The sequence below is a fragment of the Pseudopipra pipra genome, chromosome 2 (genome assembly GCF_036250125.1).
Source record: "Pseudopipra pipra isolate bDixPip1 chromosome 2, bDixPip1.hap1, whole genome shotgun sequence".
Classification (NCBI taxonomy): domain Eukaryota; kingdom Metazoa; phylum Chordata; class Aves; order Passeriformes; family Pipridae; genus Pseudopipra; species Pseudopipra pipra.
In genome coordinates this window covers 32,448,608-32,474,000 of record NC_087550.1, presented here as the reverse complement: position 1 = coordinate 32,474,000, position 25,393 = coordinate 32,448,608, and the positions used below count along the sequence as shown (strand labels likewise).

General features: G+C 36.3%; 1 protein-coding gene across 12 annotated transcripts in view; it reads left to right on the top strand.

Moving 5' to 3' along the window:
• Nucleotides 1–25,393, top strand: part of TENM4 (teneurin transmembrane protein 4) — a 1,582,078-nt gene that overhangs the window by 634,480 nt on the left and 922,205 nt on the right. For all 12 annotated transcript variants that reach the window (XM_064644892.1, XM_064644901.1, XM_064644900.1 and 9 more), the window contains exon 5: nt 3,110–3,194. The gene's annotated coding sequence lies outside the window, so the exon portion shown is untranslated. The remainder of the gene's footprint in view (nt 1–3,109; nt 3,195–25,393) is intronic.

Genomic DNA, 25,393 nt, shown 5'->3' with positions numbered 1-25,393 from the left:
AGTTAAAGAACAACATTTTCCCCCAAGTGCTCATCAACTGCAAGTGCCTATTTAATTATTGATAGACTTTAGAGCTTTTTACTTATTAACATTAAACAGGTGAACAGCCATGTAGTCTCTGCAATGTGAAAAGCAACTAAGGTCAACTTTTAAGAGCAAATAAAAAGAGAAAAGCACCGTCAGTGTAGCAGAAATTAGAGATAAGAAAATAGAATGGAAGAAAATAAAGAAGGAAAGCCCCCTAGATTTCATAAGACATTTTCATCCAATTATTTCATTCATGTTAGTGCAAGGTAGAGTAGTTTCACTGAAATCCATGATGAAAAAAAATGTTTCCTTTATGTACAGACTTCATTTACATTGGTTTAATATAATATACCTTACTCTTAAGCAAGCCCCCCTAAGTGCCAACATGTCTCCTTGTAGCCACACAAATTCAAACTCAAAGTCAAACTATTTTTGCTAAAGCACTTTATCTTTGATTTAAAGTTTTACATTAACCTGAAAGGCAGGGAGTGCTGAAAATCATGCAAACAGTAATTCATAGAACTCAGCTGATAAGCTGTAACTCATTAAATCATTATAACTATCACATTCATAAGTGTGTGTTCTATCCTTGTTCTTGTCCAGGATTTGTGAAAGGGCAAGATAAAGAATACGTTTTCCTGATTTCCACCCTATTAATCTGAGGCAGAAGCAATCACTTGACATAGTCATGATTTATATAAGTAAAATTTTGATCATATAAATATGCAAATTATAGGAAGGAAAAAAATTAAAAATATATTTGTAGAATAAAACTGTATTTCCAGACATATTTTCTTTCTGGTTCACCTTTTTTTATGTTCATCACATTTGTTATCAAATGCAAAGTCGTCACGTAGACTTGCCTAAGTGTGAAGGGCATTCCACGAAACTTCAGTGAGAAACGTTGTCATTGTAAATTTCAGCCACTGTTTTTTTCCGGGTGGTTTGCCTTTGCCTTTTTTTTTTTTCACTGTCACTACTGGGTGTCAATAGCCTGCTGCTTAAAGTATAACAGCTGGGAAACAGGGAGAGAACAAGCTAGAGCCAACTGCTTGCAGAAGTCTTCTTTACCTGTGAATTTATTTTGTGTGACTAGAGCTACTACAACAGTGGTAACAGAGCTTAATCTATTGAGAGGGCTTGGTCACTTTTAGATAAACACTGAAAATGGTAGAGTCACCATCCCTGACAGTCTTCAAAAAACATGTGGATAGGGCACTTGAGGACATGGTTTAGTGGCAAACATGGTGGTGATGCTAGATTGGCAGTTGGACTTGATGAACTTAGAGGTCTCTTCCAATCTTAATGATTCCATGATTCTAAAGCTCTGGCATTGGGATGTTAACATTTGAGGCTGAGGCCCCTATCAGGCTTAGGTTCAGAGCGGGCAGCATCAAAATCTCCCATTTCAATCTCAAATGACAGCAGCATCTAATGATAAGATGACATAATATTATTTCTACAACTAAGTGTTCTTATGATTTTGACTGCAAAAATGACCAAAACTAAAGGAATCTGGTCTTGCTCTAACAATTTCAGGGAAAAGAGCAAGTGGTCTTCTGCTCCACAAAAGAAAAAACGATCAGTGGGTTCAATGTAGTTAGACAGAATATGGGGAGAAGAGCTAAAAGCAGGCAAGTCTGTAGGCAGGTGAGATTATAGTCCTCTTTACATCTGCATTCCCAGAGCCATCAATTGACTAGTTATTTGTTTTTGTCTGTTCAGCAGAAAAAGAACCTGGAAGATTATTCATATTCCACCTACCTTTCCACTCATATATATTATCAAAAAGATCTGAGAAAGTGATGGTTCTTCTGATAGAAGATCCTGAAGAGTGTCCAGAAAAGGACAATGAAGCTGGGGAAGGGTTTGGAGCACAAGTCTGATGAGTCTCAGCTGAGGGAGCTGGGCTTGTTTAGCCTGAAAAAAAGGAGGCTCACAGGGAATCTTCTTATTCTCTACAACTACCTGAAAGGAGATTGTAGCCAGGTGGATGTTGGTCTCTTCTCCCAGATAAAAAGTGGTATGACAAGAGGAAATGACCTTAAGTTGTGCCAGGGGAGATTTAGATTAGATGATGGGAAAAAATTCTATCCTGAAAAGTTTGTCAAGCATTGGAACAGGCTGCCCAGAGAAGTGACGGAGTCTCCATCCCTGGAGGTGTTTAAAAGACATGTTGATGTGACACCTGGGGACATGGTTTAGTGGTGGGATTGGCAGTGCTGAGTTAACAGTTGGACTTGATGATCTTAAAGGTCTTTTGCAACCTAAAAGATTCTTTGATTCTATGAATCTGCTCTATTGCTGTACCAAGACTATCTCCTATGGTGGTTTAACAGTTTGTGAAGATGCAATGATATCAGAAAGGTCCTGACTTGAAGTTAAATATCTTGGTTTTACATTCCCATTCCTTACTACCATCTTAAATGTGTATATGTATATGATTGTATGTATATATGTAAAGGTATGTGTGTGTGAGTGTGTTGAATGTAAAGTTTTACACCCTTAAGTGGGTGCAGTGTCTTTACTGGCCTGGTGGAATATGAGATGATAAAAAATTTGAACAGTCAAATTATAAGATAGAAGTTTTAATAGCATTATGTGTACCTGAACCATTTTTTTTTCCCTTTGGGTATATATAACAGTAATCCTAAGTGATCCCATTCAAGGAATGGGGGCTCACTGAGCAATATATCAATTGGTTTTATAGTGTAATATATTTTGATTGAAATGAAAATGTGTACTAAATTCTGTCATGTTGATAACAGTTCAGAAAATCTGGTGTATAAATCCATGATATAAAAAGATGGTGACTTTATAAAAGCTGTTTGAACCAGTGATACAAGAAGGAGCTTCAGTTCTGTCGTGTTGTCTTCTCAGTTTAACATTCATTAAATGTTTCACAACACTATGACCTCCCCATAGCAAATACAAATAAATTTCCTGTCCTCTGACACTAAACAGGACTTCAGTGTTACTTTCTAATTCCATAGCAGTACAAGAGAAACAAACTTTCTGAAATTGCAAGGTTTTTTTCCAATTTCTTCTTTTTTCATCTTTTTTTTTTTTTTTTTTTTTGTAGAATGGACATAGTTCTTTGCTTGGAAAATGGGATATTCTCTGCTTTTGGGACACTTTGGGGACATTGGTGAAAATATGTAATTAAGGTAAGAGGGATAAATTCAAATTTTCTACAATTTCACAGTCTTGCAGTCTCTCATGGCTTGAGAAGTGATGCCTGAAATTCTTTTTCTGTGCTTCTTTATTTATATTTTATTTAGAAACTCAAGTTAGTTTGTTGCATTTTTAATGAAATAAAGTCTTTGTTTGTTATTGCTGCTCATTTAGCTAAACCAGTATCTGTGGAGGTTTTTTTGTTTGTTATTAGAAATATCATCACAGATTTAAATTTTACCAGCATTTCTACAGAAGATATTGCCTTTCAGAAGAGGTTGGCTTTCTACAGAAATCAGTTCTTTTTGTAAAGAAATTCACCCTGCAGGAATTTTAAGGCCAGAGGATCTAAATATGAATTTTGAACACTCAATAGCATAAAATTTGAAAAACAGCTAGGACCCTTAACTCCCACTCAAAGAAAATAAGACGAGATTTGTAAGCTTTTGATCCCTCCACCCCTAAAAATAATTTAAGGATTGATCTCTGGGTCGTGTTGTTTTCCACTGAGGTACATTTTCTTGTGTAGCTTGGACTTGAATAGGTAATGTTGATGTATTGAGATAAAATTGCACACTTCTTTCTGGAGGCATGGATTAACAAACATAAAGGTGTAGCATTTTAAAGAAGTGGAATACACGAACACTAACAGAACCCAGTGGGAGCAAATCTGGCTATCTCTTGTAAGGGCTTTTTTGAATCCTTGCTATTAGCAGCATTGTGAATCAAATCACATGATTAAATCATAGATAAACACAGGATGGATGGGAGGCCAGTTCTCAGAAACAGATAGATTTACCAACCCCTTAAGCCCTGTGTGGTGGGATTACCACCAGCAGGTACAGCATGAAGTTAGACTGGCAGCCTGCTCAGTCTTCTGTATAACTCACCACATCTGTGGCTCACAGTGCACTGGTAGGAGAAAAGCAATATGAAAGTATTGTTTTTCTTTAAATCAGTCACATATTTACTAACCAGAAAAGCAGCTGATTTTTAAGCAATTATTGTACAGCTGAAACACAGTTCAGGCATCTTAAAGAAATTTTTAAGGATTGCACAGGAATATACATACACATAATACACAAAAAAATTGGTAGTATTTACTGAACAAAATACATATATGTAACACAGTTCAGGTGTCTTAAAGAAATTTTTAAGGATTGCACAAGAATATACATACACATAATACACAAAAAAATTGGTAATATTTACTGAACAAAATACATATATGGAGATACGTATGACGTGACCAAGTCTTGACAGATTATTTCTGTTACATAATAGACTTGTCTGCTTTCAAGTAAAACTTGTAGATTTAATCTTTTTACAGTTGAATTAATGAGTGATGTGTTTAGCTGACTGCTGTTGTCTGGGATCTCCATGTGGTGTTGGCACGGTTAACATTGCTGTATTAATGAATGCCCAGTCACAACTTCACTAAGGGTTTGGCTGCAGGATAAAGCAATGAGGCTTTTGTGAAGGTTTGGTCAAGAAGTCTGTCATCATTTTTCAATTATAATCTGTGATGAAAATATCTAAGGTTACATATGTGTGTAAATATGGTTAAAAATGAGCAATACTATACCTCCTCTATGCAGTGTATAGGTTGTAATCTCTATTAATAGGCTGATAGAACCCATTCTCTACAGAAAGTTGCAGAAGATCAGTTTCTTTTTTATTTAGTTGCAAATTAAGTCCTTAACAGTGTAATAGCCAGAAAGGCCCTAGTCATACCCTTTCTATGAGAACAGCAAAAATCATTCAGTAAAGGCCATTTTTTATCCTAAAACTTGTCCAAAAAATCCAGCAGTATTTTCTAAGTTAAACCAGAACTGCAGTTTCTTTACCCACTGTCACCAAGAACACACTTCTACTGATATATTATGCTCTTGTATTTATGAGTTTTTAGCAGCATTGTTTTATCTGGTAATTTACATGTGATGTGTGAAACTGGAAATGTGGTTTTGAGTGTAAATATATCAAAGCATCATTCTGACTGATTTTTATGTTCTTTATACAATCTTTAAACCAGTTTAGTATCACTTATATGACATCTATTACTAAAATTAAACACTGATTTATATCCACTGCTTCTAAAACCTACCACTTTATTTCTTTCAAGTAACACTGAAATAACTTCTAACTTTTCCTAGTGCCAGAAGTTTGAGCGGCAAACTACTATTATGAAAAAAAGAGAAGGCTCATGGAGTTTGCAAATTCATATTTAGCAGGACCTAGAGTGAAACATTCTGAAAAGTACAAGAATAGAACAATATGTGATTTTAATTGTAGGATAAGAATTGAAACAATTACATTTTTGCAAAAGCAACCTCCTCCCTTTTAGCTGTGTGAGCTAGTGAAACATCAGAGATTTATAAGATGCTGCTTTCAAAGAGTGTTTAGAAAGTAATCTCTGTAAAATGAATGTAACCTCCAGGGTTTGAGCATAGTCCCTGCCTGCCCACCTGAAGCAGCACACTGCAGAATCATACAAACTTCAGCTGATTATTTTCCTAAACCCACATCTTAAGTTAGACCTTTCTAAAGAAATAAATTGCTCCTGAATATGGAACAGAATCAGACCTACGGAACTAAAATAAGACATGATTCCCAAAATAAAAGCAATTTCAGACTTTAAACAAAACCTTATTTTATTCTGGCAGAGAGTATTTAGAGGATTTCTGGTGATTAGAAGGCATCCAGTCACAAATGGAAGGAATACATTCAAACCTCAGTATTTTTTATTGCCAGGCCTCTAAAGACCCTGAAGCCCAACAGTGATGGCAAATGATGGCACTTTGTTTTTTTAGAGACAAAACAAGATGACACAGCCTTTGTCATATGGATCCCACTTAAATGTTAGTGATTATGGTATACAGAGAAACATACTACCTGATTTTTTTTTAAAGTTCAATCATTACATGAAACCTACTTGCAGTATTATACATCTAGGCTGTTTGAGGCTGTTTGACGGAACATGTAAGTAACTTTATTGGTGAAAATAAAGTAATAAACTCCAGCCCATGAAAGGAACACAAAGCTGTTTATCCTCCTCTCTCTTGAGATAACAACATCAAAAAATAAGAAAAAAAACAAAACAAAACAAAACAAAGAACAACAACAAAAATGTGCTTTGGTTATTTAACAGAAGCAAAGAGCTTTACATATTGGAGAATGTTTTAACTGTTGGAGTATCTCCAGATATTTTACTGAAGATATAGATAGTATATGTCATTCAGGTGCTGTCAGAGGAACAGAATTGTCCTCTTCTGGGAATGTATTGTTGACATATATCTGTCACTGGATGCCATCTGGTCCATCACAAAACAAACCATAATGCACTTCAGATATGTCTATTCATAGTTATTCCTAAGAACATAGCTGCTGACATAATGGGACAATATGCAGGAGGAAAGGAACCCGTTGAATGCACAGATTACTCAAGGATACCTTTTTCCAAAGGCAGTGTCCTATAGCTTTGTGAGTTAAATTACCTAAAATACAGTTTGTTTAATATTTGGAGCAAAGTGACAACAAAAACCGTGTCTTCAAAGTGTCTTCTGACTTTGGAGATGTTTTATTTCAGCTATAAAACTAGAGAAGAACTTGTAAAAAGATGTCAGGAGTCTCCCCTGACTGCAGTCCCCATGTTAGGGCCAGCTACATTTATGGTCATCGTACCCTGTGAAATTAAGCAGCTGCTTTTTCAAATCGTTTTCAAAGGCTAATCATGATCCAAAGGGAATGGGTAGGGTATGGATGGGTCCTTCCCACCCTAGGCCACAGTGGTGACTGTGCATACTGATAACATTGTGAAGACTTGGCAAAGAAAGTGTTGATGAAACTGTTTTCCATGAGAAAAATACCCTTTATTTGAAACTCAGAAGCTTAGAAAAATCGTATTTATTTTGGCTTACTTTAGATATTAAAAGGGGGAATATAATTTTCTGGCAATTAAAATGTATACAGTAATGAACAAAACATAAATAAAACAAGTTGTTTTGGCATAAGAAACCATTTTGACTGAAGTTGAGGTACTCTCAGTATTTTTTTCTGTAACAATTTCATGAGCTTTTATTTCCTGTCTGAATTAAGAAAAAAAAATATAACAACTCTCTTTGAGCAGAATTTGTTCTGCATTCAACTCTATTCAATTAAGATTTGAAAGTTCAGATTGCCTTTTTCTGCGTTGATCACAAATGTGTGTCCTGACAACTAAAGAGACATCGGGACACCACAGAAGATGACCAGTTTTGGAGGACTGTTATTTGCATGACTGGAAGCCAGAATTCACCCAATCATTTTGAGCATGCAGTAACCTGGTCTAGTGGAAGGTGTCCCTGCCCATGGCATGCACATTGGACCAAGGTTACTTTAAGATCCCTTTCAACACAAACCATTGTATGATTCTATGGTATTGTAAAAAGGAACTGGCTCCCTTGGACTCTTTCTGAAGTGACCAGGGTGACAGTTCAGTGTGCTAAGATAACTGACTCTATGCCAGACAGTCATTTCAGAAAAACATTTAGGCAGACATTCAAGCCAATCCCTTGTTCAGCAATCCTTCAAGCAGAACATTGTAAGGGAGTCTAAGTTATCTCTATGTTTCTTGCTGGATAAGGAGGTACTAGTGAGATGCAGAAGCCAGCTTCCAAACAGGATAAGTAAAGGGTTTACAATTGTTTCAGGGTTTGGTGAGTTTTGGTGTTTTATTTTTTTTTTTTTTTTGTGCATTTTTGTCTTTATTTTTTACTTAATTTGTTAGGCTGTTATCAAAAATTATGGTTTCAGCCATCACGGGGCAGTGAACTAGCTACAGTACTTTTAAAACAGGAAAAAACCCAGACGTAGACCCAGAAAAACAACATTGCTAATGGGTGATGTGACACAACCAGAGGTCATGTCATAGCAACTAATACATCACCAATATAGCTGACTGTTTTGTTTATTAGCCTCATCGTAATAGGTCTATCAGATATTTCCACTGCTAAATATCTACATTATGATTTTTTGACAGTATCTAGAATTGGACTTTGTGACTCAATTAGTTCTTTCTAGCTTTCTACATTCATTATATAGCAGTAGCATTATAAATAATATATATATATAACCCCCCAATTAAGATAATTAGTATTTTGTAGTAGATACATCTCAGCAAATGTATAAAATCACATTGTCTTCCCTGTATTTTATATGAAATTATGTATATATAAGAGACATATGGTTATAATATATCCAGATGTACTCTATTCTCATTTCATCCATTTTTGCATGTGCAATTCAAAAACTTTCTTAATGTACTTTCTAAGAGAATTTCTGTTGTGCGTTCTTTTCAGAGGCTTTGTTCATACCCTGTTCATTTCTAATGATAGCTTTAGACATAATTTTTATACTTAAATAGATATGGAAAATTACAATATCAGATCAATATCTGGAACCCACAATATGTGTACACCCACAAAAAAATTAGATTAAAAAGATTAGAGAGAGAGAAAGAGCTGAAGAAAACAAATCTTTTGCCACATTTCTACTCTGTGAAATCCATAAAGTTCATGAAATAAGATATTCTGAGATAGACTCTAATGTTAGGATGTAAAATCAGCTTTTGCTAGTGCTTATACATCCTATTTTCCTGACAAGAAATTGGGTATTTTCATGATGAGGTTTCATTATATGGTTGTGGGGCAAATAATATCAGTTCTTGCTCCTGCATTCCAGCAGCACAGCAGTCTAACAGGCATTTAATGGATATTGCTACTTCTACTTGGCAAATGAAGCCCTGTTTGATAGAATTTCAATTTTGGTAAAGAGTTATAAAAAATATACTGAATCTCTTGCTATGAAAGAAAAAATGTTTCAAGGTGGCTAATGCTATTACTGCCAAACAGAAAATCCAGTTTCTAAACTCTGTTTATTTCGTTGTGTCTGTGTGATGCGACAGGAGAAGGTGATGACTGCAGTTAAAGGGAGACATAAGTTACACTGCTGTTCATAAATATAGTTTGTTCGACAATAATGTCTTATCTCTCTGCTTTTTCCTTTCTTCGAAGGGCAGCTTCTTTATGAGTTTCTGATTTTCAAATTTCTTTATTCTTTAAAGTACTCACATGATGGCAGGTAGGGTCTATAATGTCATTCTGAGAAATGGAGTATTTCAGGGAGGGTTGCCTACTTCAAAGCAAGATATTCCAAAGGGATTCTCACGATATCTAAAAGTACAAGCTCAGCTTAATAATGGGTTCAAATATTTAAAATAATGTTTTTTCCACTTTATTCCAAAGAAAATTTTAGTTGGAAACCCTGTGTGCAAAAATTAAAAATGCATGGAAGTCTCCACTGAGCTTTTTCCCTCAGTTTGTTTCTATTTTCATTTTTGTAGATTATTGCTATTAAGACCTCATTATGCCAATACCTTGCCAAAGCTGCTGGGTCAAACTACATCAGACTGAATCTACTGTGTACCAATTCCTCATGCATTGCTCATTGGCACCCAGAAGTTTCTCACTGCTGCTGTAGATGCACTGTTCGAGCAAAAAATCCCACAACCTTCAAGTCTGAGTGCCTATTAAATACCAGTGTAAATGATTTACACAGGTGATGTAATCCGTTTGAGTAAGATGGTGCTTAACTCGAGAGGATTTTTTTTACTCTTTTAGTAAAAGTAGTTTTCAGGATGTTATAATTATATTATTTAATGTGTGAATTTCCTATGCAAATACCTGTTTCAACTGTTCACCCTTAATTTTGGCTTCTTCAGTTTCTGTCAAAGATGGTATTAAAGAATTGTTTTCTTTATAATAATTAACTAAGATTATACATCACATGTTGTTTACTTTGTGTTCCAAACCATGGAATTTCTTTATAATATAAACCTCTGACATTTACTGTGTAAACTAATCATGTTTCTATATACTCTATATACAATAGCAATACTTGACAGGGAAGAATTAGGACACCCTGGTTGGTTTTGGCTTGGCCAAATCACACTCTGTCAAATAACTTTCAGACAGTATTGGGAAATGTGAACAGAAAAGAATGATTTCTAGGATGCATTTTGGATGCAGAAGGCTGACTAGGTTTACTGGCAATGCAGCAAGTTGTTTCATGCTAGCTGGCCTCTACCCAAGGCTGGTGCTGAACACATTCAGATCACCAGTATAGATATTCATGGCCCTGGGGCTCATGCTTGCTGATTGCTGCAGTGGCACATAGCAGAGACCTTGGGGCTGACAAGCACATGCCTTCAGATATCTATGTTACAATTACTCTAATTAGCCTGTGCACGCAGTTAGAGGCACAACCTTGTTACCTTCTGAACACCCTGGAGAATTGTTTTGTCAGCTATTCTGGAAGGGTCCCCATTTTAGGACCTGACACAGCCATGGCAAAAGCTTCCTCACTATGATCAGAATGAGCTTTACTGCACAGAAGTAAAAGAGAGAAAAATATTTAGCCCAAAACATTGAATGAACAACTAATTGTATGAATAAAACATGAACTAACACTAAAATTTCTCCTTAGCTGTTCCAGCATTTCACCAAGATTCTAAAACCACCCTGTAGGTTTTGTTATTTGCTCAAGGGACAGCATGGTCTAAAGAGTTTTTTCTGGTTTCCCTTTTCTGTGAGACAACTATTACATCTATCAAGAAAAATTGCTTAGAAGAGTTTGTTTCCTCTGTAGTACAAGATACTTTCCCCTCGTGATGCAGCTGTCCATCATTTCCTGCACGTTGATAGCAGGAGATCACATGAGACTGGGTGACTGTGTCACTTCCACTATTTCTCTAAAATTACTTGAGTATTATTTCTACCGTGTATTTATTACATTTCATTAGAATATTTTTGCCTTAAGGTTTCAGTCATCCTTCTTTTGCTTACAGCTTTATCAGCCCAAGTGATATGTATTTTTTATGAGCTCTGTGTTATGAGAAATAATGCATAATGTATGAAGTAAAACCTTTTAGGATTTATGTTTAACTCACTACAATTTTTGCCATGCTGCCTACATATAACATGTGAATAATATTAAATGTTCTTCTGTGGAAAAAATTGAAAAAATATACACTCGCTGTTTGATAATTTGAAGGAACTTTGTCACAAACATAAATTTAATATGATGTCAAAATTCGTGTAATTAACCCATTCATAAGTAAGTGTACAAATTCAGTTTAGCAATCTACTGCAAAGCAAAACCACTGTGCAATTATGCTGCAATTACAAGTTAATTACATAGATATAAGAGCATCTGAATTTTACTTATACTGTCTTTTTTCAAATTATAGTAATTAACATTGCAGCTTCTAGGTTTTACCTTGCATAACAATAACACACATGACCTGGTTAACTGCAGTTTTTCTGCTCTTACGTTTACTTCTTATGAAAGTCTTACTGACAAAGCACCATTCGCTGGCCAATTTGAATTGAGAATTCTTTCAAGGCAATTTGTAAACAATGCCTAGCTGGAAATAAATACATACATATATGAATATTTATTTCTGAATTTGAAGTTTGGCCATAAAGTGTTAAGATATTATTTGGATCTTGGGTTAAGATTCCTGGTGCAGTATTACAGACTTTCCCTCCTTTTGAAGTTAAAAACTAAGGTGGTTTTCATCTTTCCTAACTTTAGATACATAAGATGGATAAATTGCATTTCTTTTCCTCATTTTCTGTAGAGGGAACAACTCAACTTGCTTAAACTGACTTGTACCTGTCTGGGGTGGTTTTCCCAATGCCTGATGATTTCTTAAGCTTGTGGGTGCCAAAGCCAGCTTTTCCCTCTGCATCTGCCTCGGTGCTCTTCTTTCTCATGGCTATCGGCACCCATGAGCCAAGCAATCTAACAAAGGTGCACAAGAAATGTATAAGTACCAGGGATGTGAAGCAGCACAGCCTTTTCATATTCTTAGTGCATACTGTCTATATCTTAGGATTTTAAATTGGTGATGTAATAACAGAATTTGAATATTTATTACTTTACTAATGATATGAAACATTGCCCTTTATTCAAAGCGTCGTGTTTAAACTTGTTTTGAAGCATTCTTTGTTTTCAGGTCTATAGGCACAAGGAAAAGGGAAGTCCAATGTCCTGTTATCAGAAAGATGTATCCTTATGTTTCCTGTTATTTTTCCACAAAATTTTTAAGTGTTGTACATAAAACAAGCCTTGTCTAGAAAGTGTTTATAGCCAAAAGAGACAGGTGCAGCAAGTGAAAAACATGCGTAGGAGAGGAGTTGAAAGTGAAGTAATCCTGATTAACATATTAAGTGGTATTTTCAAAATAAGCCTTACCTAAGTTTTACCTTTATGATTACCCAAAACCAGTAAATATCCCAAAATCTTGGTTTATGCTTTGTTTTCATGGATTTTCTTTTTTATGAAACTAACTTAAGACCTCTCTGTTAAGCATCTCTTAAGCCAGACTCCAGCAGAACTACACTATATCTCTAAACGAGGAGTGTGCAAGATGTGAGAGGTTTTTAAACCTGCATGTTGCCAGGAGCATCTGAAAGTCTAATCATGACATTTTGTACATCCTTTCATTTCATGAGTCTATTTGTTCACACCTAATCAATGATGTAATTTTAAATAATCAGATCAGGACACTTTGCCTTAGGAACAGACAGTAATTCAAAGAATTGCAGACACAGTAATAGCAGCAGCAAGGAACCAGTGATTTCCTATTCCTCATTATGACAAACCTCAATTTAAAGTTAGCATATTTTATCATAAAAAGGGAAATAAAAAATCCTGATATGTGAGTTTCATATCCATACATTTACTGTGCTACCAAGAAAGAAAACAAAAAAATACTATGGCAAAAATGAGAAAAGAGTAATTTTATGAAAATGGAGAAGAGAACTGTATTAGGTATTTATGTTATAGGAGCACATTCATTACTTTTTTTCAACGGCTGTATATGCTGCTGTTTTCTCAATGCCCATCATGTTGTTAACTAACCATGAAATAATGTCATACCAGAAGCGAATGTTTGTTCTTAAACCTTTATTCACTCATATCAATAAACTCGAGAAAGAATTTTCCGGTGGCGAAAAGTACACTAAAGAATAAATGGCTTCATGTATTAATTTTTTTCTTTCTCCTTGAGTTTCAATTTAAGAGATGTATCTTTTTCTTCTAGGGTAAGCACATGAGATCTGACTAAAAATATTTTTATTTCTCTGTTCACTGGAAATGCCAATGATTACTCCCTCATGCATTAAAAACATTTGGAATAATTATATTTATTACAGTACACATATAAGTTTGAATTCAGGTAACTAAATGGGTGGTATAGCCTTTTAAATACATCAAAACTGTGCTTATGCTAGGAAGGAAAAGGGACTATTTAACTGACACAAAAAATAACTCGGTATAAATTGATCATTAATAAATTTAAGCTGGTAATTAAAAGATTATGTCTAAACTTTAGAAGGATGAGGTTCCAGAGTTGTAGTGTCATCACTGAGTGAAATTAAATTAAGTTCAGTATATTTCTGAAAGACATCAAAAGTAGGTTGTGCTTTTGACAGTAGGAGGGTGAAGTCAGTGAGGCAGAAGTTGTCCTCTTCTACATCTCAGCAAGGTCAAAAGAGAAAAACTTTTGCATTAGAAGCAAATTGCTATTATTCAGGGAATTAGCTAAATACATTTAAATCTACCAACTGAAATAAATAGACTAGCGAAAGGGTAGAAAATGCTGACGGAGGAACAATAACCTGAGTAGCTCAACCACACCAGGAAAGAAACAATTTAGGGAGGTTTTTGTTTCATCTTTATAATTTTTTTTCCCTCAGGTAAATTCCCTAAAATTTCTTATTTTGTTAGCATTTCATGTCTAATCTGCTTCTTAAGCATATAATACAAAACCATTAACACTCTTCTCTTGTTTTCTTACACACAGATTGTTTTAGAAACAGGTATATCCTCATTCAAAGACCTCTGAAGCCAAAGGATAAACTTTCATTAAGTTTTGGCAAAAACACCCTCCCTGTGACTACTGTTCTTGCAGCATGAGATGATATCTTCATCCTATCAGGGCTAGTTTTTAGTGAGCTTGCCGCAATCTGAAGTCAACCTTTCTATATATTTTTATGTCTACACATTCATCTGTGTCCTATATACTTAAACATTTGAAAGGTGTAATTAAGGAATATCACTAAGACAGTTTGTAGTTCTGATACCCTTGTCTTCTTATTCAGCATAACAGGAAGTAATGAAAGTAGAAAAATGTCATTTTGTAAAATCTGTCACTGCTATAGCCATATGTATCAGATCACAGTAAATTTGCCCATCAGTGTGCACATAGTAAATTACTTATATTCATAGACCATTGTGCATTTCCTGTAAGTATTCCTGGAAAACATTTCCTAGCTACAGGTTTTGAATTAATCAATCAACTTTTGTTTTTATAGCACCGTTCTGGAAAATCCACTCATGGTGCTTTCAGTAACAGAGATAAGAAAAACAAATAAACGAATCCATACTCTCCATTTACATCCAAAGCATCTATCTTCTTGACAATTTTCACTGAATATGTTTCAGCTGTGAAAGTTCCAACAGCTTACCTTTGAGAAACTTTCCTCTAGGAAAGTTAATTTTGACTACAAAATTAACAAATAGGCATAGGAAACAATACAGGTATCTCAGTCACAGAAAAGGAATATGGAGTCAGCTGGACTTTTGATTTGGCTCTACAAATCATGTCTGAAGTTAATAATTTGGGAAAATTAGACAACATTTTCCAGTCAATACTGCAGGCCACAGTGTGGCTGCTGAAGGGCAACTGTGGGATTACTCACTTACTCATAGATGTCAACAATGTGGATGTCTACAGCTCAGTTAAGCTCTTTTCAGGGTCATGAACAAAAATTATAACTCAGGTCAGCTCACCTGTTTGGGACTTGACGAATCATGACCTTCAAGTGCCTGTTTCTCTCTCTTTCAATTATTAAAGGTGTTGAACATGATTAGCTCTGCCGCAGACATCTACAGAAACCTCTCCTGTTCACTAAATGAGTTTTGGCATGAACTATAGCCTGACATCATAGTGAAACTTCAGTTTAGTAGCCAAATAGAAGACAAATCTAATAATAAACACAGCAAATTCCACCTCAGACCTACACAAGACATGAGTGGTACGAGTTCACGTATTTAATAGTAGTGTGTAAATGCCATAAGAGTTTTGGAAGAAAATAATGCCATGAAGTTATGAAGCAGAGGCCATATTTACCAACTTAGATAAGATTTTGTAATTTTTTTAGAAAAACTAAAATATCAATATAATTATGGTTTCCAAATACATGACTATAAGCTGGAAACATACACAAAGTCCACACAGGTGCCTAAATACATTCAAAAGCTAGTTCCTCAGTAAAATGAGACACTAAATGAATGGAATGTAAACTACATGCCAGGTTTTATCAGATGGTTTGTTGACTCCTATTCCCGCAAGTCACCCAGAGAAAATGGTATAAGCACTTTGGACACATGTTGAGAGCAGAGCTAGAGCACCTGCCAAAGCAGGTGTACAACTGGGCAGATGCAGAAATATGCAGAAGGAAAAATGAAGGAATTTCTCATATGAACAATGCTCAAAGAGAGCAAAATTTTGGGATCTGACTTGGAGTTCAAAACCTTGCCGAACTGGAGAGGAAGACTTCTCCTGACATACAACGTGAATTTTCTCCTTCTGTTCATCTTACTGCCTCACTGGATGTTTTACAAAACTTGTTCTTGTCCTGAGCTGTATCGAACTTCTCCTCCAAGATCTTGCCCCCAGTTTTTGTTAGCTCTGTTTTATTTTGTGAGCTTCCCTTGAGGCAATTCATTTTTGGGGGGATTGATCTATCTGCCTCTTCTCCATGTGTTAGCATATTTACATGGGATAGTTCAGTAACATCATACATGTTCAACATTTTTTTGCAGGTGAAATTATATCTTATCCTACAGAATAAGTTTTATTCTGAATGTAATTGAAAAGTGGTTTTGTTAGTGAAAAAATCAAAGAGTTACAAGGTCGCTTATCTCTTGCTGTCAGGATACACCTACGCTTTTATTTGCACATTTGCTGACAAGCTCTTTCTTCCTCTGGCAAGCTTAAAACTTACCCCTTTCATCTGTTCTCAAGGTAAATGTAAGTCCTATATGCAAACAAGGGTTGGTTGAAACAGCCCTTCTCTCACACCATGCTCTCCTGACCTGAGTTTTCTCATTTGGTAACAGTGGGATTCCAGTCATGTAACTGTACCTAAAAATTAATCATCTAGTGCTATCAGTTAAGCCACCCATGGTCTTTTAGCAATCCAGGGATTTTTCAGACTGTGAAAGGTGACTTTCTTTCTTCTTTGTGAAAAGTAACACATACCCAAGGTGGACATGTCTCTGTAATTTTCTCTTTCCCAGCTTAACTGTAGAAGACATCAATGATGTAGCAATCAGAAAGTGTTAACTCACTCTGCTGCTCACTCTCTTGCAAAACCTCAAAAACTGAAGTTCCAGCCACTCTTGCCTTAGGAGAAGAGGGCAAGCTCTTTCACATTCCTCTTGGAGGAGTCTGGGCATCACGGAGCTTGCCAGTTCCAAATTCCTGCCTTTCTCACTTTCTCCAACACTACACAGAACATCATTTTACCTCATTTCTTTATTTGGATCAACAAGCAAGAGTCATGAAGGGCTGTTGATGGGAAAGAAGATCATAATGTGATCAAAATTCATTTTAGTTCCATCAGAGAACCAGCAAACTCTTTGTGTGACTACCATAAGAACTATATCACAGACTGCTATAAAGGCTAAAGTAATGATTTGACTCAGGAAAATGAAATAAAGCCTTCAGAGCTCAATAAACAAAAATTTGCTTTCAGTCACTCATATATACATTTAGAAACCCCAAGTTACATGGAAAAACAGAGACTGTAAAGATGTCAGTATTTTTAGTATGTGTGCAGTAAATCACCAAAAAACTGTATAGATTAAAGTAGACTGTAGTTACCTGTATCACAATGAAGAAATAAGCTACTTACTTTTGACCAAGCATGGTGGGTTGACCTTGGCTGCCAGGTGCCCACCAAAGTTGCTATGTCCCTCTCCTCTTCACCTGGACAGGGGAGAAAAAATATAACGAAAAGTTTGTGGTCAGCATAAGGACAGGGAGAGATCACTCACCAATTGCCAATTGTCCAAATGGACAAAAGAGACAGGCCCTCAGGATGATTAATGTACTGCCAATCAAACCAGAGAAGGAAATGAGAATTGCAACCAAAAGTGAAAACACCTTCTCTGTGACCCTCCCTTCCTCCTGGGCTCAACTTCATCTACAATTTTCTCTACCTCCTCCACCCGTTCAGTGGTGCAGTAGGATGGGGAGTGGAAGCTGCGGTCAGTTCATCACACACTGTCTTTGATACTTCTTCCTCTTCAGAAGCAGGACTCCTCACACTCTTCTCCTATTGTAGCGTGGGTTTCCACCAGCAGGAGAAAGTCCTCTCTGAACTTCTCTAATGTGATGCCTTCCCATGGGCTACAGTTCTTCACTAACTGGTCCAGCATGGGTCCCTTCCACAGGGTGCAGTATTTCAGGAACAAAAGGCTCCCATATGGGTCCCCTTCAGGGCCACAAGTCCTGCCATCAAACCTTCTTAGTGTGGCTCCTCTCTTCACTGGACCACTGGAGTGAGTGCCAGGGCAGTGCCAACAGTCTGTTTCAGCAGCTTTCCCATGGGCTCACAGCCTCCTTTGGCATCCCCCTGCTCTGATGTGGGGTCCTCCTGGGTCTGTAGGTGGATCTCTGCTCCATCACAGACCTCCATGGGCTCCAGGGGGATGACCCGCCTCACCATGGCCTGCACCACGGGCTGCAGGGGAATCTCTGCCCAGTGCCTGGAGCACACCCCCTGCCTCCTTCTTCTCTGACCTTCATGTCTGCAGAGCTGTTCTCAAATATTCTCATTCCTCTCATTCCTCTCCTCTGCAGTTTTTTGTGCAATTTTTTACCCCATTTTCTTCCTCTCCTTAAACGTGTTATCCCACAGGTGCTACCACAATTGATGATGGGTTCAGCCTTGGCCAGAAGTGGGTCTGTCTTGGAACTGGATGTCATTTGCTCTGTGAGAAATAGGGGAAGCTTCTGACAACTTCTCATGGAAGCCAATCCCTGTAGATCCCTAACCACCAAAACCTTGTCACAAAAACCCAATAGAGCAACTTTAAAGGTGTGACAGCACTATCGAAACAGCAAAATAAATTGTCATTGCAAGTATGTTTTATTGACAGAGAGAATTTTGGGTTAATTAGCTGATTTCTCAAAGCTGTTAGCTATCCACCTTCCAGCCAGTAGGTATTGAATGTTTGGTGATCTCTGACTTCTTACAGACTTGCTCTGCCATGCAGGTTGCTAGCCACTTAGTAGTGATTGTCCTGGGAATGCCCTGACTTTCAGAACAGCAGTGTGTTTTCTACTGCTTAAGGTTGTCAATAAATTTAACACTTCTAGCATGAAAAACACATCCTTGTTCATGAGGCACAGGGAATACAAGGACATCATCAGATTATGAGTATGGGATTTAATGTGTTGGATTGCCCTAATATGCACTAGCCTCATACCTCCAGCCCTCACCTCATAGAAAGCTGTTAGTTAAATGCTCCATAATACCTTAAAGGAATTTTAATGTTTGAGGAGACCTTATTTTTACAGGAAACCAGCAACATTTGCACAGAAAGGTAGGAGAATTCAGAGCAGCAAAAGTGTTGCTTAGATGCTGAGCTTTAATTATTTGCCTTTGATGAAGCATCAGATCTTTGACAGCTTTTCTACCTATATTGTAAATACAGCTCTAGATCTTAGAATCATGGAATCATAAGATAATTAAGGTTGGAAAAGACCTCTTAGATGGAGTTCAACCATTAACCCAGCACTATCAAATCCACCACTAAACTGTGTCCCTAAGCACCACATCTACATGTATTTTGAACACTTCCAAGGATGGTGGTTCCACCACTTCCCTGGGCAGCCTGTTTCAGTGTTTGACCACCCTTTCAAAAAAAATTGTTTCTAATAGCCGATCTAAACCTCTCCTAGTTCAACCTGAGGCCATTTCCTCCTGTCCTATTGCTTGTTACATGTGAGAAGACACTGACCCACACCTGGTAACAACCTTCTTTTGGGTAGTTGTAGAAAGCAATAATGTCCCTCCTGAGTCTGCTTTTCTCCAGAATAAACAACCCCAGTTCTCTAGAGTAATTCTTCCTTATGTGCAGGGAATAGTTTTTATATAAAAATATACCTGTTGCACACACATGCTGCTGCAAACATGCACCTTCCATTCCTCCTGTATCTTGAGGTGATAGAAATGACCGTGGGAAAATTCTCCATTTCCTTTGAGAACCCAGTCCTGGTCTTCTCCAGGAGAAACTGTTCAGCCCTGAGGCTCTCACCTTCTCAGCTTAGCGTAGCTTCAACCTACATGAGAGCCCTTTGCCAAAGTTGTAGACACTTTGTCCTGCTCTTTCCCTTTTGAAATTTTGATGCCAGCAAGGAACCATGCAGCCTGGTTTCTGCTGATTGAAATCATCAAAACCAGAACTTTTAACTATTTAAGTCAATTGCTGCTTATTTTTTTTTAAGTGTTCAGTGTAGCATATAAACAACAATCAAAGACTTATTAACAAATAAAATGGATTAAATAAGAAAGAGAAAGAGGAGACTAAGGATGATAGAGAGTAAATAAAGAGAAGTATAAAGAGCTTCTCAGTGTATTGGGATTCATTACTGGCTTCTATAGGGTTGATTTAGTCATCGTCAGTCTCTTCCCATTTATCTGCTATTTGTAATCCCACCAAAAAACCCAGAGTAGTTCTATTTCCAAATCATACATGATGACTTTTGAGGAAGGAGTTTAAAATTCATTACAGGCGTAAAAACAAATCAAGCTGACAGAATGCTCAAATATATTGTGCTGCCTGGATTTATAATTGAAAAACCCTCTGCTGCATGAAATGAGTGAAATAGAGTAGATGAACCAGCAGACAAGCAGGAGACCAAAATTAAACAAATTTGTGTAAAGAAATCCCACTTACTTATCAGATACCAGGTATTCATTTTCTCTATACTTGGTCTATCTGTCAGATAATGTGAGCAAATATTGATTGGGATTGGAGGGCAGAGGGCATCCAGATTGTTTTTCTATTATTTATTTATTATCTTTCAGGTACATGGTGGCAAGTGCCTGTATTAAGTTTTGGGAAGAAAATAAAGACTGAAAAGATGTGTCTATTATGATACATAATGTTGCGGGCTCAATTCTCCTTTAGAATGTTTTAAATCCACTGTTTGGAAAGCAGATCGCTTTTCAGATATGGATCATCTGATGCAAAGTAGATGCTTGGCTTTGCCGAAACATCACTGTAAACATCACCAGAGGTTTTTGATTGAAGAAGTATTTACTCAGACATTAAATACTAGTTATATATCCAATCATAACACAGTTTAGCAAAAGTTATAAATACTAGCTTAGTTTTGATCATATATTTAAAGGTACATTTTTTTCTGTTTAGCAGTTATGGATTAAACATTTAGTATTGTCTTCTCTTTTAACATGACCTCTGAAACTACTGGAGTGAGTTCTTCTCCAAGCCCCAAAAACCTCCTTGAGAATAAAAATGAGATAAACAGTTGAGCTGGCCAAACTGAGTGATTATCCTTGCTATTTATGCATGTCACAGTGGCAACGTTTAGACTTGATCGGTAGCAGGAAGCCAGACTTAGAGTTGAGGCAGTGGTAATTGTGAACCATTGTTCATTGACAAGCTGAAAATCAAGAAATGCCAAGACAATGTGACTAATGAGCCAATAGCTACAGGTTATTCCCACATGTCATCTCTTCCAGCCTTATACCCTGTTAGTAGCATGATTAAACTCATACTGCATTAGGATCAATCAGTAAAACAAAGAAAGGAAGGTGGTTTGGGGTTTTTTCCATTTGTTTTCCTCTCAGAATTATTTTGCCTGGTCATTTTTCCCAGGATCAAACTAGTTTGCCATTTTTATAGCATCCACTCATTTCTAGAGCAATGGAAGTCAAACGAATTTTGTGAACTTGGCAACAGATTATCAGAACAACTTTGGAAGATGGTTAAAAATATGAAAGAAATCTATTTAGAGCCTGTTTCTGAGCTCTTGGACTCGGTGAAGGAAAAGCAGTTGTGAGGAGAATGACCCATGCACAGTTACGACTTTCTGCTGAAAGATGATATTTCAGAAGAAAATTTGACATTAAAATGTGGATAAGTCTTTAAGTCAAAAAGAGTTTTATTTGTCTTTTTGCAATTGATGATGCACCAAGTACTGTCAGTGGAGTCTTTTATTTGGTGGTGTTTAGCCATAAGTAGTAGCTCTAACATTGATACTTAAATGCCAGAGATAACCACAGAGAATTTTTTCATTTGCCCTGGTCATCTTGCCAGGAGGATGACAAAAGTACACACCAGTGCTTACGTTACCAAGTGGTAATCATTCAGTGCTGATTATTTTAGAAATAGAAATACTAGCTACCAGTGGCCATTAGAGTCCATATTTATTTCCTTTTATGCAGTAGCATATCTGTGAGGTACAGAAAAACCTCAAGCTCAACTTGGATAAACATCCAAAAGCTCATTCAGAACTAAAGAGTCTGCAAAATAAAGCAGAAATTTTATGATTTCTGGTGGGTGCCTTCCTTAAAAACTGAAGAATGAAAGTTCAATGGATCTGACAAAATAATTTGTAAACTTTGTACCTTTTTGTCCTGAAACTTGAGCAAGGTTTTCAAGGACAAAGTTTTCATGCCCATAAATCTTTGTAACAATCCAAATTTGAAAGCTTATGCAGACGCAAAATGTATCTCATGCTTCTGCACTAAATTTCTCGAAGGATATATGCACAGTGATCAGTAGTACTAACCTCAGAGAGGACTCAAAGCTTTCTACTATTAAAGGGTTAAATTTTGTGTCATACTGAGATAGAAATGGATGTCAAGGGGTGAAATAAAGAAGAATAAATGTTAAAATCTTGTTAAATTGGGTATTATTTTTCTCCTTGTAAAACACTTGTTTAATAACCCAGGAAAATGCATTTTTTTCCTGTAGATTCAGTCGCACTCAACAAATCTAAGCAGAGGATGAGACCTGAGGAACTTTCACTTTGCCATTAACTGTTACTCCCTGGGTGCTTTTCCCTAGTTCATCTTTCTACCCAACTTTTCCAAATTATCTGTTTGGGAAATTACTTAATTGCCCATCTCCCAAGAGTTCTATGAGAACTATTTAATTAGTCTGTAAGGTGTTCTTGAAACTATCCATTTCTTTAATTTTATTTATAATATGTCTGATTAACAAGTGCTTGAAGTTCAAACTCTGTTCAAAGTCATTGGAATTATGTTGGGTTTTTTTCTTTCTTACTTTATTTCCAGCAGGCTAGGCAAAAACAGAGACAGTGACTAAAGAGTTCAAACTTTGGATTTAGCACCTTTTGATATTGTCAGTGCCTGCTTCAACTCCCAAGTCAACCATTCCCTTGACTAAATGACAGAAAAGGTCTATTTCCCAGTTCCAGAGCTAGATGTTGATGACTGTAATTTCATTATATTTTCTCCATTGCTTTCAACTTATCCTTTTAATTAAAATGTAAAGGAATGACAGAACCCCCATGCTCACTCTAAGACTTCACTGAAAGTTCAACATCCCAAGTGGGACTTGAACTCGCATTATCACAGAGCAAAAGTTCAAAGCACTAAAACAGGAACCATTAATGTGTCAAGCAAGTAAGCTAGCACTTACCAGGATCAATTTTCCACTTAGGCAGCCTTTGCCCAATTGCGCTAACTCCCACTGAATCTATACCCACTAATGGATCAAAGCTGAGAGGCTAGATATTCTTAAATCATTAATTCCCAAAGCTCATTAATATAATATTACAATTGCACCCACTAGCATTGCTATGAGAGGGAGTTTTAGATTTGTTTTTTCTAGTTTTTGGCGGGGGAGATTTTTGACCCAGTATGAAAGCTTACCATCTTAATACTTCAAATTGTCTTGTAGGTTGGCTGATCATTATTTATTCAATAAATTTGCATGAGTGTTCAATGAAATGCTAAGCTACTATAGTAGTAATAAAAACAAGGAAAAGAAAGTGTGAAAAGTAGTGAAAAGACTTTTTCTCATTGTCAGATATTCTATTTGATTACTGCTGTAACTTCTGGATGAAAAGGACCATTACAATTCAGTCATTAATTTTTCTTTCTACTCCTACCTAGATAAGCAAAATCTTCTGAACATATGAACATACAACATTATGGGTTCAACATGTTCTTTTAAAACTAGTATTAACATTAGAAATACTGGAGAAAACTCTTAGTGAATGACATGAGGACAATGAAAAAAATAACATTGGATTATCAAGATATTTAAAAACAGTAACAACTGAAGATCCTCTTCAATTTTTCTTCTCTTGCTTGCTTTTCATTGCTTGATTTTAAGAGGTGAGCCTAACGCATATTTCTCAGTTCATCCACTGTAGTGTCTTCAGCCTCAAAATTCCTGCATAGATGCAATTAAGTTGTAACAAAATCAACAATTCATTGAATGTACAACAACATCAGCAGCAGATTTCTAGATGAGGACTGTAAATCCCCTTGCTGTACTGATCCTCTTGAAGCATCGATCACTGACTGAAGTGATAGACTCCCACAGTGCTGTAGTGTTGAAGCCACTGTTTTACAAGAAGATCTTTCATATTTTGATATTATCTGGTAGTTGAATTGGGAAATGAAGGTGTGCAAACAACCTATGTTGCACAGTAAATAAAGGTAATTTTGCTATTGAACAGATGTTCTTTACATGTTTGGTTAATAAAACACAGTAAATAAAGGTAATTTTGCTGTTGAACAGATGTTCTTTACATGTTTGGTTAACAAAACCCAAGACCAAAAAATTTTAGTTTTCTTTAAAAGCTTTTTTTTAGCCTTGAGAAAAAAGTCCCCATTAGGTGGAAAATGCCAATTCCAGGCAGAAGTCTACATGTAAGATACATTTAGTTTTGCAATAGCTACATACTTTTAGCCTGTGAAATGGAGAAAATATCAAATTACAAAATAAAACTGGGTGCTGGTATAACATCTGTAGCAAAGCTTCTCTTTATATATTAAAATACCAGACATACATTTTTACACACTATAAACTGCATTGCATTGCCATGGAAAAGAGGAAATCTTGAAAAAAACTTGTAAGAAGCTCTCTGAGCAGAATTGCATTGCTTAAAGTGTCTTTGGGAATAATATGGGTTATAGAGCAAACATTAGGAAACCACGCTGTTGTTACTCAGTCCTGCATGGATGTACAGGGGAGACAGTATGATTTAATTATTCACACAAGAGTTTAAAAAATCCTGATAGGTATAAGCTCGATGTTCTGTAAATGACTGACAAAATAATAGAAGCAAGGATTTGATCTGCATGCATTGCAGTTGAATATCTCTCTATGTAATAATTCATAACATTCAGAGGTTAACTAAAGAGAACGTAACATCTTTCTGTTGTCGAGATTGATCTGATTTCTCATTATAAGCCATATTCGTAACATTCTGACAAACATAATCAGTTGTAGAGGAAGCTGGTAGCAGTCTGTACATTTAGGCTACCTAATGCATTTCATTCTGAGTTATTACAGTGACTGTTTTTATCTCTGAGAAGCAGTAAGGCCATTGTCAATTAACTGTCATATCAACATTTTTTACATGATCACAGGGCGTGCCTGTGTCATTTAGTGAATTGAGAATAAGAATTAACTTTGCAAGGGAAACAATTAACAGTTGCTCAGTTTTTCATCCTTAATAACATTTTTGTAACCTTGTTTATTTTCCCCCTAAGTAAAATTTAATGACCACCATTCTAGTCCCTATTATTCCTTTAAATAAAAATGGCAAGATTTTTTCCCTTTTAACACAAAAGGCAGCCTCCATTTTTCCATGACATTCTCCATTTTTCTGATACTATTCATTGTTCTCTTACCTTTTGACATTTTATCAAAACTGTGTATTAAAAAATGTCAAAGGAAATTTAAATCACAAAATCCATAAAGTTCTCTGTGAAAAGTCAAAATGAGAATCTAATGGTGGCTGTGTCAATGTGTGGCATTAGTTTCTCTGCAGGAGATGGTGAAT